Below are 17,109 nucleotides of genomic sequence, written 5' to 3' on the forward strand. Positions count from 1 at the left end.
CCTGGATTGCCTGCGCACTGCTGTATTCCTCTGCCAGCAGAAGTCAGGGTGACTGAAGTTCCCCATGAGAACCACAGCCTGATAGGGAAACTTCTGTTAGCTGTTTGAAGAAAGCCCCATCCACCACTTCTTCCTGGTCTGGTGGTCTATAGCAGACCCCCACCATGACATCACCATTGTTGTTTTCCCCTCTGACCCTAACCCAGAGACTCTCAACAGGCCTGTCTCCAGCATCATACTGAAGCCTCTGAACAATCATATGGCTCATTTCACAAAGTGCAACTCCTGCTCTTTTCCCCTGCCTGTCCTTCCTGAACAGTTTGTACCCATCCATGACAGTGCTCCAGTCATGCGAGCTCCCACCAAATCTCTGTTATTCCAATCACGCCATAGTTCCTGGACTACACAACAACTTCCAATTCCTCCTGCTCATTTCCCAGGCTCCATGCATTTGTGTACAGGCACCTGAGGTAACAAGTTGACTGCCCTGATTTCTCAGGAAGTATGAGAGCACCTGCTCTGTTGTCTCTTCCTGCTTGCTCTTCCTCCAGGTCTCCCGCTTCCCCACTTACCTCAGGGCTTTAACTAGGTTAGCAAGCCTGTCTGCAAAGACGTTCTTCCCTCTCTTCATCAGTTGGATGCCATCTCTTCCCGGCAATCCCAGCAGTCCATGGTGCAGCCATCCTAATGCATGTTAAATTCAAGATACCAAGTACTATTGCTCCATGACAGAAAGAGCCATAGAACCTCCCAGAATGAGTGGGGCTACTTCACAAAGAGAAAGCAAAGGTCATAATGAGGTTAAATAACAATAATTAAGAGCAAGCTGGTGATGCTGACCAGGTTACATGAAGCCAGATTTACAGTGAGTTTATTGTTCTGCAATTCCCATCCAAGCCATAAGAACCTGTTTTCACAAGTGGCTTTTAGCAGCTTGCACTGCTCTTAACATGAGCTGTGAGGTGCAGAAAATCTGGTAACAGGCCACTCTATTTAGTCATCTGAATGGAATATTCTACCTATCCTACCATGGCTCCTGTGGCAGGCCTATGCTTGCAGCATCACTGCTGGTGTGCCCTACCCACCTGGGTGCCACCCCAAGGCCTACTCTTCTGCCATGACTTGATTTTTAGTTGAAGGTGCTGCTCAGTGCTTCCCTCTGGCCCTGGGTAGCTCAGCCGGTAGGTCTTCTGTGAGGCTCCGCCACCCCTACACCTCACCCCTTTCCACTCAAATGGTACACTGTGGTCTCAGTGATGTCTGCAATGGGTCATTGGCACCACCCACTCTCCTGGCACGGTCCCTATGGGAGTGTGGCAAGGCCTTCTTGGCTAATGAGGATACAACTTAACAATAATGAAACTAAATGTGTACACATGGTGTGGGCAAGCAGGGCATCAATGCTACCTACACCCCAGCACTTTACTTCAGTGTCCTGTGTTTGGCGAGGCAGGCTTCACCTGGCCCCAGCTGGCTTCCCCTTGTGTGTATTCCCCAGAAGAGCCGTTTTACAGAAAAAGAATTTAGACACAGAAGGGCTCAGAGCTAGATTTTTAAATGTATTAAGGTGTTTAGAGATGCAGATATTTGAAGGTCCAACCAAGTGCTTGTTGGTGTATTTCTATTTGATAGGTACCTAAACAGCTTTGAAAATTTGGCCCCATAGTGGACATGCAGAAAGTCTTTTGCCAAGGACATGCAGAAAGTCTGTGACAGTTGCAAAAGAGCCAGTCCGAGTCTGGAAGTTCTGCATCTGAGTCTGTTGTTCCAGTTGTCACACCACCTTACCTTCCCCTAAAAACATCATCCAACCCCAAAGATGTGCGTTAACATCTCCCTGCCTCATTTCCCCATAGGTTAAAATATTACTTCTCTAACTCAACAGAGGGGTGTTTATTGAGGTTTGTGAGGTGCTTGAATACTAATATAATGGTGGGGGGGAAACTACACAAGTATTAACCTATAAGACAAGCAAGAGTAAAGGTACCAAAAGGAAACACTTCAGGAGCATGCAGATCAGTTGATTTTTTTGAATGCCTCTCCTAAGCCAAGCAAATATGTGAATTGTTTGAGTATAGTCACAATGTGCTCACAAAACTCTCAGAAGAATGATCTATTAGTTGGCAACATTACAAAGGAACTGAACTTCCTGCTCTTTTAGAAACCCATTCTTAGCCTGCATGCTAACTAACAGGTCAAACCAAAAGCACCAGGCTTTAAATTAAGATTCTGAATATTCATTCCCTTATATGTAGAGTGAAAACATCACAGTGAAATGAAAAATATTTCCAAATTGTGCTATTGTTATTGCGTTTTGTGGCTTGTGACATTCACCGACTCTTAACTGCTAAAAATGCCTTCTGGCTAAGCAGTATATATTCATCATAATACTTTGGTCTTATACAAAAATAGGGCTCTCTCCCTCAAAATGTTTCTTTACCAAATTTCCCATTTTTTATATCTTCTCTAAGAGGGACTTGTATTTAGTGAATTCTCTTCAGCTGAAGAGGAGCTGACACATCTCACTACTACAACTGCCCACTATGTGCCTAGCATTGGACAGAAAGGAACTGAGAGCAATCCAGTGGCCCTTAGAACCAGATTTTTAATGGTATTAAGGCTTTAAGGGATTTAGATGGTTAAGCACCCAGTGTTAAGTGACTAAGGTCTAGATTCACAAGGGGACCATCACTGCACTGCTTGATTTGTAGCTGCCCTGCAGCCTAATAGAATTCACAACCCCAAGTTAGGCACATATAGGCCTTCATCTAAATGCATGGGGGCTGTTAGGCACTTCAGGATGAGATTCTCAGAAACCACCTAAACTACATGTTCATCTTATGGAGTTAGTGCCAGACTGTGAGCTCAGGAAGAGACCTCTTTTTGGTCTTCTCCCAGTTAGGCACATAACCCTTTCTTCCAAAAAAGTGAGGGAAGACAGGTCCTTTGAAAACAGCAGCAGCAGCAGGAAATAGTAACAAAAAGAAATCCCCCTATTTTTCTATAGGCTAGAAGTAAAATCACTCCCTAGAATTTGGGAAACTTGCAAAATTCTACACTCTCACCAGGAAGAACTGAAACTGTTCCACTTCCCATGACTACCTGAATGAAGGGCCTTGGAGCAGAAGCTGGAACCTAAAACACCTAGAACAACAGACTTGGATGCAGGACTTCCAGACTCGGACTGGGTCTTCTGCAACTGTCACAGACTTTTTACATGTCCTTGGCAAGGCACTTTGGGCCAATTTTTCAAAGCTGTTTAGGTACTTTTGGAGTTCTAAGCAGTGGGTATGAAGTCATTTGCCATCTCTGGCCCAAACAATGCTACACTGTACAGATTAGAACCCTTTCAAACAGGAGAAGCTGAGAAGGCATCTTCCAGCATCTCCTATCACATGGAGAGTGTCTTCACCATGTAGGAGATGTGGGTTCAAATCCCTTCAGGAGAAAATGCTAGTTTTTAAAATAGTGTAGGTAAAGGTAAGTGCAGTGTGCACCTGCCCAACCTTCTGCTGTGTTCTTAGGCTGCTAGATGTGATCTGAATACATGCACTGGCTCAGGCTGTGCCAGGGAGGCATCCATACAAATATCTGTTCTATGAATTTCAAGAAGACTTGGGCATGGGTCTGGCACTAAACAGATAAACTGCTGCCAGGACGCTGCTGGCACACAGTGGCAGCATGGATGGTGAAGGGGATAGTGAAGTTATCGTTGGCTTTGCCCCTTTTAAGTAATATAACCACATCTTTATGCCAGTGTCATATCCCATCATCATGTTTCCTCTATCTATAAAGTATATTCTCAGTTACATCACTTAAAAACTTTGGCTACTTCTAGGAGGACATTTTTAGGTGCTAAGGCCCCAATCTTGTACTGAAGCCTGTGGAACTAGCTATGTAGACCACACACAGCTCATGCTTAAATCCATACCTTAAACTGATTTAAATCCTTATCCTGCAGTTGTCTGCCACTTAGGCCCCCTCTATACAGTACGCTTAAGGCATAACTAACTGGTTAATCATGCCTTAAGTTACAGATACACATTTAGTCAGTTAATGGAGTAATAAAACAAGCAGCAAGCTACAAAATTATTCCACAAAAAGTGTGTAATAACTTTGCAGCTTGTCTTAATAACACCATTAACTGTAGGTGTGGCCAAATGCTCCCCATGCCTCAGACCCCATCAACTCGGGTTCGAAACAATTCGAGGGTTGTATCTTCTGTCCTGCCAAGTTTGCTCTGAGCTACACTGACTGCCCTTCAACTCTGGATGGTGCTGAACAGTGCTTCTTACCTTTGGAGTGCTCCCTGGAAGTAGAATACTGCCCTTTCTATCTCCCTGGCTCTGTCTGCTCTCCCACTTCCTCCAGGTTTTTCTGGGAATGAAGAGAGGGGACAGCATAATCTCTCTTGATCTCCTTCCCCCCCACAACTGTTTCTGTGTAGATCTAACCCAGTCATTCTCAAGGTATGGTAGGCATGAGATAACAAGCCAGGTGTGAAAAGATAGAAGATAAGCCTGGGCTCAGCCTTGCCACTGCTTGTCCATCCCTCCCTACCCCCTCTCCCACCCCGTCCTGCAAGGAGGCAAGCACTGTAATAAATTAATTTTTGAAACTCAGTTCACAGAAGTTATGGAGAAGTGCCTTGAGTCTAACAATGTTGAGAACCACTATTGTAACTGCTCTCATATCATAGACTCTGTCCTTACCATAAATAAGATTATTGCCTATGCTACAAGTCAGGGTGCCCTGGGTTCTCTGACCGGTATTTTGCTTTGCAGCTATTGTTGTGGGGCTTACTGATTTAGGTGTCATAAATAAATACATATTTATATGTTAATTACTAACATAGAAAAATATCACAAAGTACTACTGCACCAAAGCAGATTTTACTCCAGCCTTAAAAGTAAACACCCTTTGTTTTTATTGGCTGAGGCTGCAATACAGCTGGGACAATATATCTAATCACAATTACAATTAACCTTTACCTGGAAGCCTTAACACAGCACTGAATCATAACTGCATGCCTATGCATGGCACTTCACAGAAGGTAGCTGAAGCAAAAAATGGAATTTTCAGAAGAATTTGAGTCAGCGGTTTCTCTCATTAAAACAACAATATTCCTTAGTCAACTTTCTAATTTCATTTTCATTACTCTTGTATGTCAGGTCTGGGAAACATGGGAAGGAGACCACCTGCTCCATACTTGTAATCCAAGAGTCTAGCTGATAGCTAGTAAAGCATTCATTATATATGGTGAGATTCATAATCAAAATATTAACCAGAAATTAACTGCAAGACCGTCTTGAGAAGTATTATTGTACAGGTAGGAATAGCGAGGCATGGAAAGATTAAACAATTCATCCAAGGCCACAGGGAAAAACAATGTCAAAGGCAAGATCAGGATCCAGTAACTCCTGGATCTCAGTCGTACTTGGACGTTTATTAAAAACAAAATCCGATCAAATTGCATGGCTAATTGAATGGCTTTGAGGCAGCAGCAGCAGCTCAATGTGGATTTGTCATCACTACAGAGGTATCGCAAGCTTTTTCCTTAACTCAAGTCTCATCTGGACACAAAAAGCAGGAGTGGTGCTGCTAGTGACTGAGCTTGGGTGGCCAGTTAGGGCGTCTTACCCAAAGCCCAAGTTCTGAAACACCCCCCAAGCTGGACAAGAGTATTGGCAGCTGACAGTTGTGACAGTGTGGCTACTATTCAAACTATAGTTAGTGGAAAGGCATTAGTGCTAGTTAACACTTCAGTGAGGATATACCAAATTAAAATATATCTCCATTCTATTAACAAGAATATATTCCCAAGAACAGGAAAACTATGAATCATAGATTTTTTTCCCACATACTCTTAAAATGTTGAGGAGCCTCTCACATTCCTCAAGAGCCTTTTTGGATTAAGGCCAATAATGATATATAATTTAGGTTTTCCCTACTCACTGAACATCATTGAATCATTGTGCCTTCTCTGTATTAGCAGCTTATCTGGCTCTCCAGCTCTGGTGTACAATCATGTACCAAGTCACCAAGTTCTATTTCTTTTTGTAGTCAAAAACTGTCATTGATTTGAGTACGTTCCAGATTTTGCCCATTATATTTTAAATGGTAAACAAAAAGGCTGTGGCCTGTAGTGATCACCAGGTTCAAGGAAAATGTCAGGTATAAGTGAGAAGAACAAAAGAAGTTTTACTGTGAAGTAAGCAGGGCTTGTGCAAAGATTTTTGCCACCCTAGGCAGCATTACGTTGAGCCTGGGCTTGGCTGAACCAGTACGCTGACTGCCTGCCTAGAACACTGCCCCCACATGGCTGCCTGTGCAGTTAGTCCTTTAGGCCAGGTACAGACATTACACTTTTACCAGTATAAATGTGATCGAAAACCAATCTATACCTATAACAGAACAGAAATTTGGTACACAGACTGGTTTAAAATGGCAAAACCTGGTCTAAGATTTGCCCTCCCCTACCAAAGGATGAATGCATGTTCTGTTCACTATAGTCTAAACTCTGCTGCATACAGAAAACTGTGGAACTTAGATCAATTCTGCCTTGGGCTTTTGGGGTGTCCATACTTAGCCTTAATCTCTAACTCCTCAGAGGGACTCTCTCAATGACCAGCTTTCATAGTCTTCTAAGTAAGGGATCATCTCTAACTTGTAATTTATATCATTATGCCCTTCTAGCATTCACATGAAATTCTCAGTCTGAGACAATGTAGGTGGCAGATTTCAAGTTCAATTGGCTCCAGTGGCTCACATTTGCATGTGTATAAAATGCATGCATGCAAATACTTAACAGGCACTTGCAATTCATACACTAAGTATTTTACTGACTACCTATAGCTGAAAATTACTTTCCAAGAGCTCCAGCTGTACAGAGACACAAGCACATGATGAACAATTTGCACTAGAGATGGGATTTTTCAAAAGCACCTCAGCAATTTAGGAGCACAAGTCTATTGTAGCATAAATTCAGTGAGCCTCCAAGGTATTTAAAGTTTAATGCCTTATACCAAGTTTAAAACTATGCATCAGCATCATGAAAGCAAGACAACACTCTAGCATGGATGCAGCAGTACCATTTTTTCCTTCCCAGCTCCTTCCCCTACCCATCCTGCAAAACTTGACTCTTTTCCCCTCTGCAGTTAAGCTTGATAACTTCATCCTCAATGCAACTCAGAAGCAACAAGGGAGTTTTTTGAAGACATAGGAAAGACAAGCACCCAGCTCAGTTCAGATGCCTTGTGTAACCAACAGTTGGTTGTAAATGCGTGGAAAATCCTGCTGATGTCTGTACTGCAGCATGCTCAGTGTGCACTTCAGGGAACTTCCTGCTAAAGGGGGTGATATGAACATATACCCATATAACTACTCCTTTCCCATAAGGCACATTTATATGTATAATTGCATCCACAGTGGGGGTTATCTCATTATAACCCTTTTGTTTCAAAACACCCCTCACTGACAGTGATATTTGTACAGAATCACTGTGTGGGCCAGGCTCAAGGACTGTACAGTTAGGTGATGTATTGGTAAGATATCCCCAAACTCCATCTGCACAAATTCAGCCTAAACGTGGCTGACCACTATTATGGCCCAGGCACTACAACCTGTATCTTACCAGGAAAGGTACACTTTAGATTCCTACCAGGATGTAGTTTGAGAAGCCTCTTCGCTTTGATGATTAGGTTTTTATCTGGCACTTGCTCTATTCCTGGAAGTTACTGCATTAACAGAAAAACAACCAAAAGCTTTTTTGGCTCAATTTCCTGCACTTGGCAACAGCTGCTTACACTTCAATAGGATCCTGGACTTAAATGTCATGTGTCTGATAGTCTCCTGGATGCCAGAGGGGTGTGTATCAAATTAATTCATCATTTTTGTTTGATAATTTGAGTTTATAAAAGTTGTATAAATGTCCCAGCTGCCAACCCACTTTAAAAGGAAAAGTTAAAAGAATAGTTTTGCTTTCTGTTCTTCCCTTAAACAGGACCTACCTGCCAAAATTGGTGGATGTCGTATACCTGGACTTCAGGAAGGCCTTCGATACGGTATCCCACCCCATACTGGTGAACAAATTAAGAGGCTGTGATGTGGATGACTGCACAGTCCGGTGGGTGGCAAATTGGCTAGAGGGTCGCACCCAAAGAGTCGTGGTAGATGGGTCGGTCTCGACCTGGAAGGGTGTGGGCAGTGGGGTCCTGCAGGGTTCGGTCCTTGGACCGATACTCTTTAATGTCTTCATCAGCGACTTGGACGTGGGAGTGAAATGTACTCTGTCCAAGTTTGCAGATGACACAAAGCTATGGGGAGAAGTGGACACGCCGGAGGGCAGGGAACAGCTGCAGGCAGACCTGGATAGGCTGGACAAGTGGGCAGAAAACAACAGGATGCAGTTCAACAAGGAGAAATGCAAAGTGCTGCACCTAGGGAGGAAAAATGTCCAGCACACCTACAGCCTAGGGAATGACCTGCTGGGTGGCACAGAGGTGGAAAGGGATCTTGGAGTCCTAGTGGACTCCAAGTTGAACATGAGCCGGCAGTGTGACGAAGCCATCAGAAAAGCCAATGGCACTTTATCATGCATCAGCAGATGCATGACAAATAGGTCCAGGGAGGTGATACTTCCCCTCTATAGGGCGTTGGTCAGACCGCAGTTGGAGTACTGCGTGCAATTCTGGGCGCCACACTTCAAGAAGGATGCGGATAACCTGGAGAGGGTACAGCGAAGGGCAACTCATATGGTCAAGGGCCTGCAGACCAAGCCCTACGAGGAGAGACTAGTGAAACTGGACCTTTTCAGCCTCCGCAAGAGAAGGTTGAGAGGCGACCTTGTGGCTGCCTATAAGTTCATCACGGGGGCACAGAAGGGAATTGGTGAGAATTTATTCACCAAGGCGCCCCCGGGGGTTACAAGAAACAATGGCCACAAGCTAGCAGAGAGCAGATTTAGACTGGACATTAGGAAGAACTTCTTCACAGTTCGAGTGGCCAAGGTCTGGAACGGGCTCCCAAGGGAGGTGGTGCTCTCCCCTACCCTGGGGGTCTTCAAGAGGAGGTTAGACGAGTATCTAGCTGGGGTCATCTAGACCCAGCACTCTTTCCTGCTTATGCAGGGGGTCGGACTCGATGATCTATTGAGGTCCCTTCCGACCCTAACATCTATGAATCTATGAAAATTCTTTTGGCAAACATTAAATTAACTCAAAATGCCTCTTCAGCCCTCTTGAAACTATTAATAAACTCAGGCCTAATTCGACAAGTAATTCAGCTTAAAAAAAGAAATCCTGGGCTAGATTTTCACAAAGAAGGTGCTGTATCATCACCAGTACCCAGTAGCTTGGAGGTTAAAGCATTTGCCGAGGTTATAAAAAGTGGATTCGGCCATTCCCAGGAAACTACTCTAACCACAAGCTTCAATGTAGACTCTGGCAGGTAGGCTGGTATTCAATTTTACCAGTTGACATAGTTCTACTTTGTCTAAACCAAGATTTATGAGTGAAAGGACTGGAATCCATGTATCCAGGGACAGATCTAGGATTCTGAAAAGTAGGGTGCAGATGACATGGTGCATCATCACATATAACACAATACATACTTTTATCAAGTTAAGAAGAAACTAGAAGGTTACTGTGGTGGTCATACCTCAGATGTCCCCATGTCCCTATATAGTTACCTCATGAACCATCGGTACCCCTGACTTTCCTTCCTGCCACGTCTTGGATGTTAGTATTATTTTTTAAATTTTGATGTCACTAGTCGGGAGGGCTATTCTCTTGCTTTTTTTTTTTTTGCTTTTTTTTTTGTTCGCTCGTTCTTATTATGTCTTTCTTCGGGATTCACAGGTATTATGGGTAAATTATCTCGCTCACTTCTCTGGATATTTACCTACACTCAAAGATATATATACAGTCACAGTCTGATTCTGATTAATACTTGTCTTTTTTCTATCTTTTATTACTCCGTACAACTTCCCTTAACATTCAGGCAAAAGCTGTCTCTTTGTATCTTTCTTTCCTTTTAACCTTGTCTATTATGTCAACTTTGTAACTCTTCTTATATAATGACCTTATAGTCTAACTATAAACTTGGATGAACAGAACTTAGTATTCATAAACAAAGTCTCTTTTTATTTTTGTTCACTCGTTTTTCTTTTCCCAGTGTGTTCTTCTATCTTCCAACCATGCTATCTTCCAACACACCCTCTTTATCTTGATAACCTATGAGTCTACCTTTTATCCTGTGTGCGACTGATACCCCGAGTCCTCTTGCAGGGCTATCTGACACCGTCGCCAAGCCTGGGAGCGAGTTAAATCCACTCTCTCCTTTTCTTTGTTTCTTTTCTAGATTTTCTGATGGAGGATGCATCCCTCAGGGGTTTTTTTAATCCAGGATCCGCCCCTCGCCCTCAGAGCTCCGTTTTCTTCCCCGCATTGCAAGACGCTCTTAGGTAAGTTGTTAGACCCTCGGAGTTCCTCTTTCCCCCTTCTCTTCTCCTCCAGTCCTCACTTTTTCCCCTGTTGAAACCCTCACCCTGTTGCCACACTCAGACCTCGGAGCTTCTAGCCTAATAAGGTAACGGCTCCAGAAGCAGCATTCTCCAGGTCTCTCTGTCGCATCTGCGCTCGCTCCTCCACAGTTACTAATAAGATAGTGGACTGGAAATATATTATTCATTTTAAGATTGGAGCAAAAGCAAGTATAAGTGTGTTACAACATAAATTATGTATTAAAAATACAACAATCTAGGCAAAAATAATAAAAACATATAGTTTCTTTAGTTCTGTAATCATTAGAATGAAATGGACATCTTTTTTTCCGTTTCATAAAACAAAATCTAGCCTTTTTGAACATGCGGACAGTGCATCCAATGCTTCACTGGAAGTTATTTCCACAACTGAGTTAGTTTTTAACTCCAGCTAAAAACACTGTCTACAGGGATGTGAAATGGGAGCTATATTACCAGGTGCAACTAGAAAGCAGAATTGCAGAAGAACAAATAGCTTAATTAGTGGAACATCATGACCCTTAAAAAAGGAGAGCAACTCATTAACACCTGTGGAATAAAGAGTTTAGAAGGAATCAGTTAGAGGATGAGCCATGAAATCAATTGCCTTTGTCATTGATACCTGAATAGAAATGCTGCTGCCACTGCCAGGCAGTTGGTTTTAAACTTTGGATAGATGAGGACTCAAAGGGGTGGGGGGAGTGCAGCTGTACCACTGCACACTCCTGGATCCAACCCTGCATATATCCCACTGTCAGGCAAGTGTCCAAAGCCCTGGGACATAGGATATTTTGAGGTAGGTTGTTCCCAGGGGTGATGTGTAGGGGGTGCACGCGGGTGCATATGCACCCCCTGAGCGTGGCAATGCACCCCCTACAAGAAGGCAGGCAGTCGCTGCTTGCCACCCCACCACTGGCGGCATCTGAAGATGGTGCGCGATTGGCATGTGGGTGGTCGCCAACCCCTGGTCAGCACTCACCACACCTCCCACACCCCCACTGCCAACAGCACTGGTGGCATCTGCGGGAGCTCCACACTTACCACCACCATGCTCCTGCTGCCAACAGCACAGCTGTGCCCCACCCCAGCCACTGGGGCACATGTCGTTCATAGTTGTTCCCCATAATTCCTCCTGTTCAAAAAATGCATATCATGCTTTGGGAGCAGCAGAGACAAAAAACAATTCATAAGCTTGGTGGTTAGGGTATGCTAGCAGCAGCAGCCGTCTTCAGTGTCCTCCAATTGCACCTTCTCTGCGGGTGCCCCTTAGGTAAATCTCGCCCTGCAGGTGGTGCCACAGTCATAGCAGAGTTGCAAGCTGTGCTGCGACAGGAAGCTGACCAACTCAGCATGTCAATTAAGTACATTTTAGTGGGTTTAAGATGGGTGTCTCAATGTATGTAGATGGATACTGCACGCACAAGTTATACAAATGCAAGATATGTGAACCTAACATTATTTAAATGTGAGCTTAACTGTGATCATTGTATCTCATCTCCCTTTACCAACATCCCTAACTGTAACATTTCCTTGAAAGCCAAAAAAGAGGGAAACTTCTACCTGTCTCTAAGACAGAGGTGCTAGTAGTTGCAAACTCCTCCTAGAGGTGCTTATTTCAAATACCTCCAATGCTAGCCTGGCTGTCCATGCCAGACCTAGAACAAAACTTTAAGTAGCCCATACTTGCTTTCAACACAGGCTTCCCTTTGTGAGGGGTACATGTCAGTAGTGCTGTGACAAGTTAAGCTCTGAGGTAACTTCAGTGGCCACAGTGGGGTAAGACACAGACTTAAGTTTTACTAGGCACAGGAGATTAGGTTAAGGGACATAAGCGATGGGCAACAAAGCAGCCTAAATGACAGGTATCCCCAAGATAACCTTTGAATGATCCAGGCAAGCCTGCCACAGGCTCAACAATCAGAGAGCCCTGAACCTTGTATAAAATACAGGACATGCCTGCTAACGATTAATCAACCTCACAGAGCCAGGCAACAAAATAGCCAAACCCACCTGGGAGTTCTGCAACAGGGTCTTTCCTGCCCATGAAAACATCGTTTTTCATCTAACAAGTACCAAATCAAGGGAGGCCTGCCTTTTTGGTTACTGTTGCAGCCCCCTCACAGGCACCGTGGTCAAGAACCACCCCTCTTCAACCTTGTGGCTTCATGCTATTCCTTCAGTATTAGTGCAACCTTCTCATACACAAGGGGCTCTTGTGCACCCTATTCCCTCCAGAATAAATGGAGGAGACACTATGTTACATAGAACAAGTGATTAACAACAGTCAGAAACTCTCTCTCTCTTTACAGGCTCAGTTTGCATTTCCTAGAAGACCAAAGGCCCATTCAGGCTTATTTGTTGTGTAGGATAGTGATGGGTTTAGGCCCACCAAAAAAATTATAAGCCTCCCTCAGTGAGGGAGGCCCCTAGGAGCACAACAAGAGATTCCAGGGACAACAAATGTAAAAACAGGGACAGGAGTGTGGCTCACAGGTTAATGATGAGTGTCCCAAGGGGGAACACAGAGTAGAGTGCACCAACCAATGTCTACGGCCTGTTCAACAAGTCCAAAGAGTCTGCAGATCCCACAAGGCCCAATCAGGTTCCTCATCTCTTCCAATAGCTGCATTTATCTAGCAGTGACTCGGCCAAGGATGGGCCTACAGTAAAAATAAATAAATAAATAAAATAACAAATAAATAAAGATAATTTCTTTACCCTGAAGTTTCTGATGAGAGATATTTTGTGTAACCCTTCTGCTGAGCACCTGTCAGCAGCAACAAGGGCCAGGTTCAATTTTAGGGGGACTAAATATATTTTACCATGACTCAAGTCCCCACCCAGTCTACCAGGGAAACAAAATGGATTACAAGGGTGTCCAATAAAACTGACAAACCTTTTCTCGCAAGCAGTGTAAACACAAAAACCAGATTTATTACAAAGCATAAAAAAAGGCAAAAGTAATCACACTAACTATAATTTTAAAACACTACAAACTACAAAACAAAGTCTATAGGTGGCACCCTCTTGTGGGGGGTGGTCTTTCCCCACAGTCGGGCAGTCTGAGACGTGCAACTCCCCAAAGGGTAGTTTTGGGTGCCTGCACCCCTATACCTGCCCTTCGGCAATGGGCTGGAAATAGGGGTCCACACTGGAGAGTCCAATGAGCTGCTGCATGGGTCCACTGTGCTGCAGGGAGCTGCTAAAGAGCATAGGTGCTTCTGCATTGCAAAGGGCCCCTGGTTGCTCCCTGCGAAACTAGCACTGATCCTCACTTCCGCGTGGTGGATTTGAGGCGTTAACTGCAGTTTTCATCAGCATATCACAGCCCAAAGTTTTTAGTCCTAATCCCAACTCTGCTGCGGCAGGAAACTGTAAGAGAACTCAGAGAAAAGCCAGCCAAAGAGCAAAAAGGGCCTGACCAGCAACCAGCGCAAACTGTGCTGCATTGGTCAGGACACAGAGCTACAAAAGCAACATGTGCCAGGCCCAAAACATGCTAGACCCAGACATACAGCAAACAAACGTACAGCAAGGCTCAGCACTACAGCTATGCTGAGCCACAACCACTGTAAAATGCTAAGAGGGGGACTCAGCCTGTCCTGCACCCAGATCTGAACATACAACAAAAGAGCTCCAGGCCTACTCGGCTGCAACCTGGACTTTTCGTCTCAGCTGCACTGCTAAGCTAAGACCTAATAGCTATGAAACAACAAAAGGGAGCCTATTTTGGCTTGGGCCTGAACTAGAACTAGGATCCAACCACAATGTTTGGTTGAACCAAACTGCAAAAAAGGGACACCAAAAAAAAAGGCCCAGGCCTATTTCACTGAGTCTGGATTGGGCAGCAAAAAGCCAACCAGGCCTATATACCACTGAGGCCTGGATAAGCAACCAGAAGTACCAGGACTTCACCTTGGTCCAAATCTGCCAGCCAACATATGGCTGGGGTTCAGCCCCATACCAGTGGACTGAAATGCAACAGCTGTAAAACAGCAAAAAGGGCCCAGGCTTATGGCTTCAGCCTAGACATGTAGTCTCAGCTATACCACCATGCTGAGGCACTACAATCCTCAACAGTGACTGCCAGGACCCTTTCTCCTGGTCAGTCTCCACTAGGGAATGATACTCTCATAGCATCATTCCACTCAAGGCCTGCACGGCTAGTAGCTGCCAGGACCCTGTTCCTGGGCAGCCTGCACTAGGGAACGATACACTCATGGTATCATCCCACTCAAGGCCTGGGTGACCAGAACAGCCAGCGTGACACGTAGGTGGGGCTCAGTGACATAGCTATGCTGAAACCAAAAAGTTGCAACAGCAACTAAAACATGCCAGGCTCTCAGCCATGGCCCAGAGCATGCCAGCAGAACTATCAGGCTTCCACCTCGTCCAGTTTGCTGCAGGGATTGATACCTCCCATACAGCATAATCCCGCTCAAAACCCAGAAAGCAAAAGGGGAAGTAGAGGGAAAGAACAGAGGTCTCAAGCCCTGAGACAGACTCTCTCTCCCTGTACCTGAGGCTTTCCCTTCACACAGCTTGTTTGCTCCTCCAGTGAAGAGTGGGGGGGGGTGATGTGTGTCATCCCCCCCACATGGGGAGCAGGCTCTTCAGGCTCCCAAATCAGCATTCAGGCTTCAGCCGCCCCAAGAGGAAGAGGAGAACCCAGACTAGGTGGCCTGACCCTTGAATAATTTTTCTGACCTCATCACTTGGTCCCAACCAGAAACGGGCATTATTTGAACACTGCTACTGCAGACCAAACATTTCAAAAGTGGTCAGCAACCCCCGGTGAAGGGGCCAGACTCACCAAACTGGTTCCACAGGTTCCTCAGAGGGAAACTTAATAAGGGGGGATGGGAGGTGGGTCTCTCCAGTCCTAGAGGAAGCAAGATATACAGCACAAGCAAGATACACAGCAAAATAAAACCAGAACACACTTGACCACAAACAACCCCAAGTGTGTGTGGGTGTTACATTGGAATAAGAAAACATAATTCAGAACCTGACCGGAAATGTACAGCCTTCCCAGCACACTGTATGAAATACACTGACAGCTTATAATTTGGCAATTCAAGCTATAACCTCTGTAATGTGTGTGGGCATTATATATCAGGAAGAGAAACTCCCTCACAGTGAAACTGTAACTCTGACTTTCCAGGCATTTACCTACTTGTGTCATAATCTCTGCAGCACTTAAATACAGGGTTAGTATTTCATTTCATTTCCTACTGAGAAATGGTATCATAGCACAAGGATATGCACTAAGCAGGTAATTACAGACAGATATTTATCTTTTTTCCTCCTAGTTACATTTATACAGAACATAAGGAAGTGGTCAGCCAGGATCCAGCTGCTTTTGCCACATATTAAAAGCTACAGTCTAAGAGATGCAACCAAAAATGAATGAACCACCAATCACAACAATTCATTAAAAAGACTAGTCAATACTGTAGCCTCCATCTCCAACAGCCTGGGAAGAGAAATGTGCCTTGCAGCCTCTCCCTCTGGTCAACAGATCTGATTGATATCTAGACAATGGAGCAGACAAATACAAAAGAGAGAGAGAGAGAGAGAGGCCCTCACAGAAATCAGCTTTTTTCAAGCCAAAAGGCCAGTACTGAGATGGCGAGGCCTCTACTAGCCTTAGCTCTGCCCAGAAAGCAAGGTGATCAGTGTAAGTATCTAATCATCCAGGGCCTGATTTAAAAAACAGCATCTACAACAGTGACTCTCAACCAGAGTGCTGTGGCCCTGTTTGTTGTGCAAATATGATTCACAAGATAAACCCTAGAGATTTCAAATATGAATCTATCAAATCATATAAAATTAGGCTTGGAAGGGACCTCAGGAGGTCATCTAGTCAAATCCTGTGTCAAAGCAGAACCATCCACAACTAGATCATCCCAGCCAAGGCTTTGTCTACCCAGGTCTTAAAAACCTCCAAGGATGGAGTTTCCACAACCTCTCTGTGTAACCTGTTCCAATGATTTACTACCCTCCTAGTGAGAAAGTTTTTCCTAATATCTAACCTCAACATCCCTTGATGCAACTTGAACCCATAGCTCCTTATTCTGTCATCTGCCACCACTAAGAACAGTCTAGCTCCATCCTCTTTGGAATCACCATTCAGGTAGTTGAAAGCTGTTATTAAATCCCCCCCTTGGTCTTCTCTTCTCCAGACTAAATAAGCCCAGTTCCCCCAGCCTCTCCTTAGAAGTCAGGTGTCCCAGCCTCCAAACCATTTTTGTTGCCCTCCACTGGACTCCCTCCAGCTTGTCCACATCTTTTTTGTAGTGGTAGGGGGGGAGGGGTGCAAAACTGGACACAGTACTCCAGATGTGGCCTCATCAATGCTAAATTGAGGGGAATAATCATTTCCCTTGATCTTCTGGCAGGGCTCCTACTCATGCAGCCCAGTACACAGTCTTCACAATAAGGACACAATGTTGGATTGTATTCAGCTTATTGTCCATGGTAACCCCTAGGTCCTTTTCTGCAGGGCTGCTGCTTAGCCAGTCAGTACCCAGCCTGTACCAGTACATGGGATTGTTCCATCCTAAGTGCAGGATTTTCCACTTGTCCTT

Source organism: Alligator mississippiensis, chromosome 3 (genome assembly GCF_030867095.1).
Source record: "Alligator mississippiensis isolate rAllMis1 chromosome 3, rAllMis1, whole genome shotgun sequence".
Taxonomy (NCBI): domain Eukaryota; kingdom Metazoa; phylum Chordata; order Crocodylia; family Alligatoridae; genus Alligator; species Alligator mississippiensis.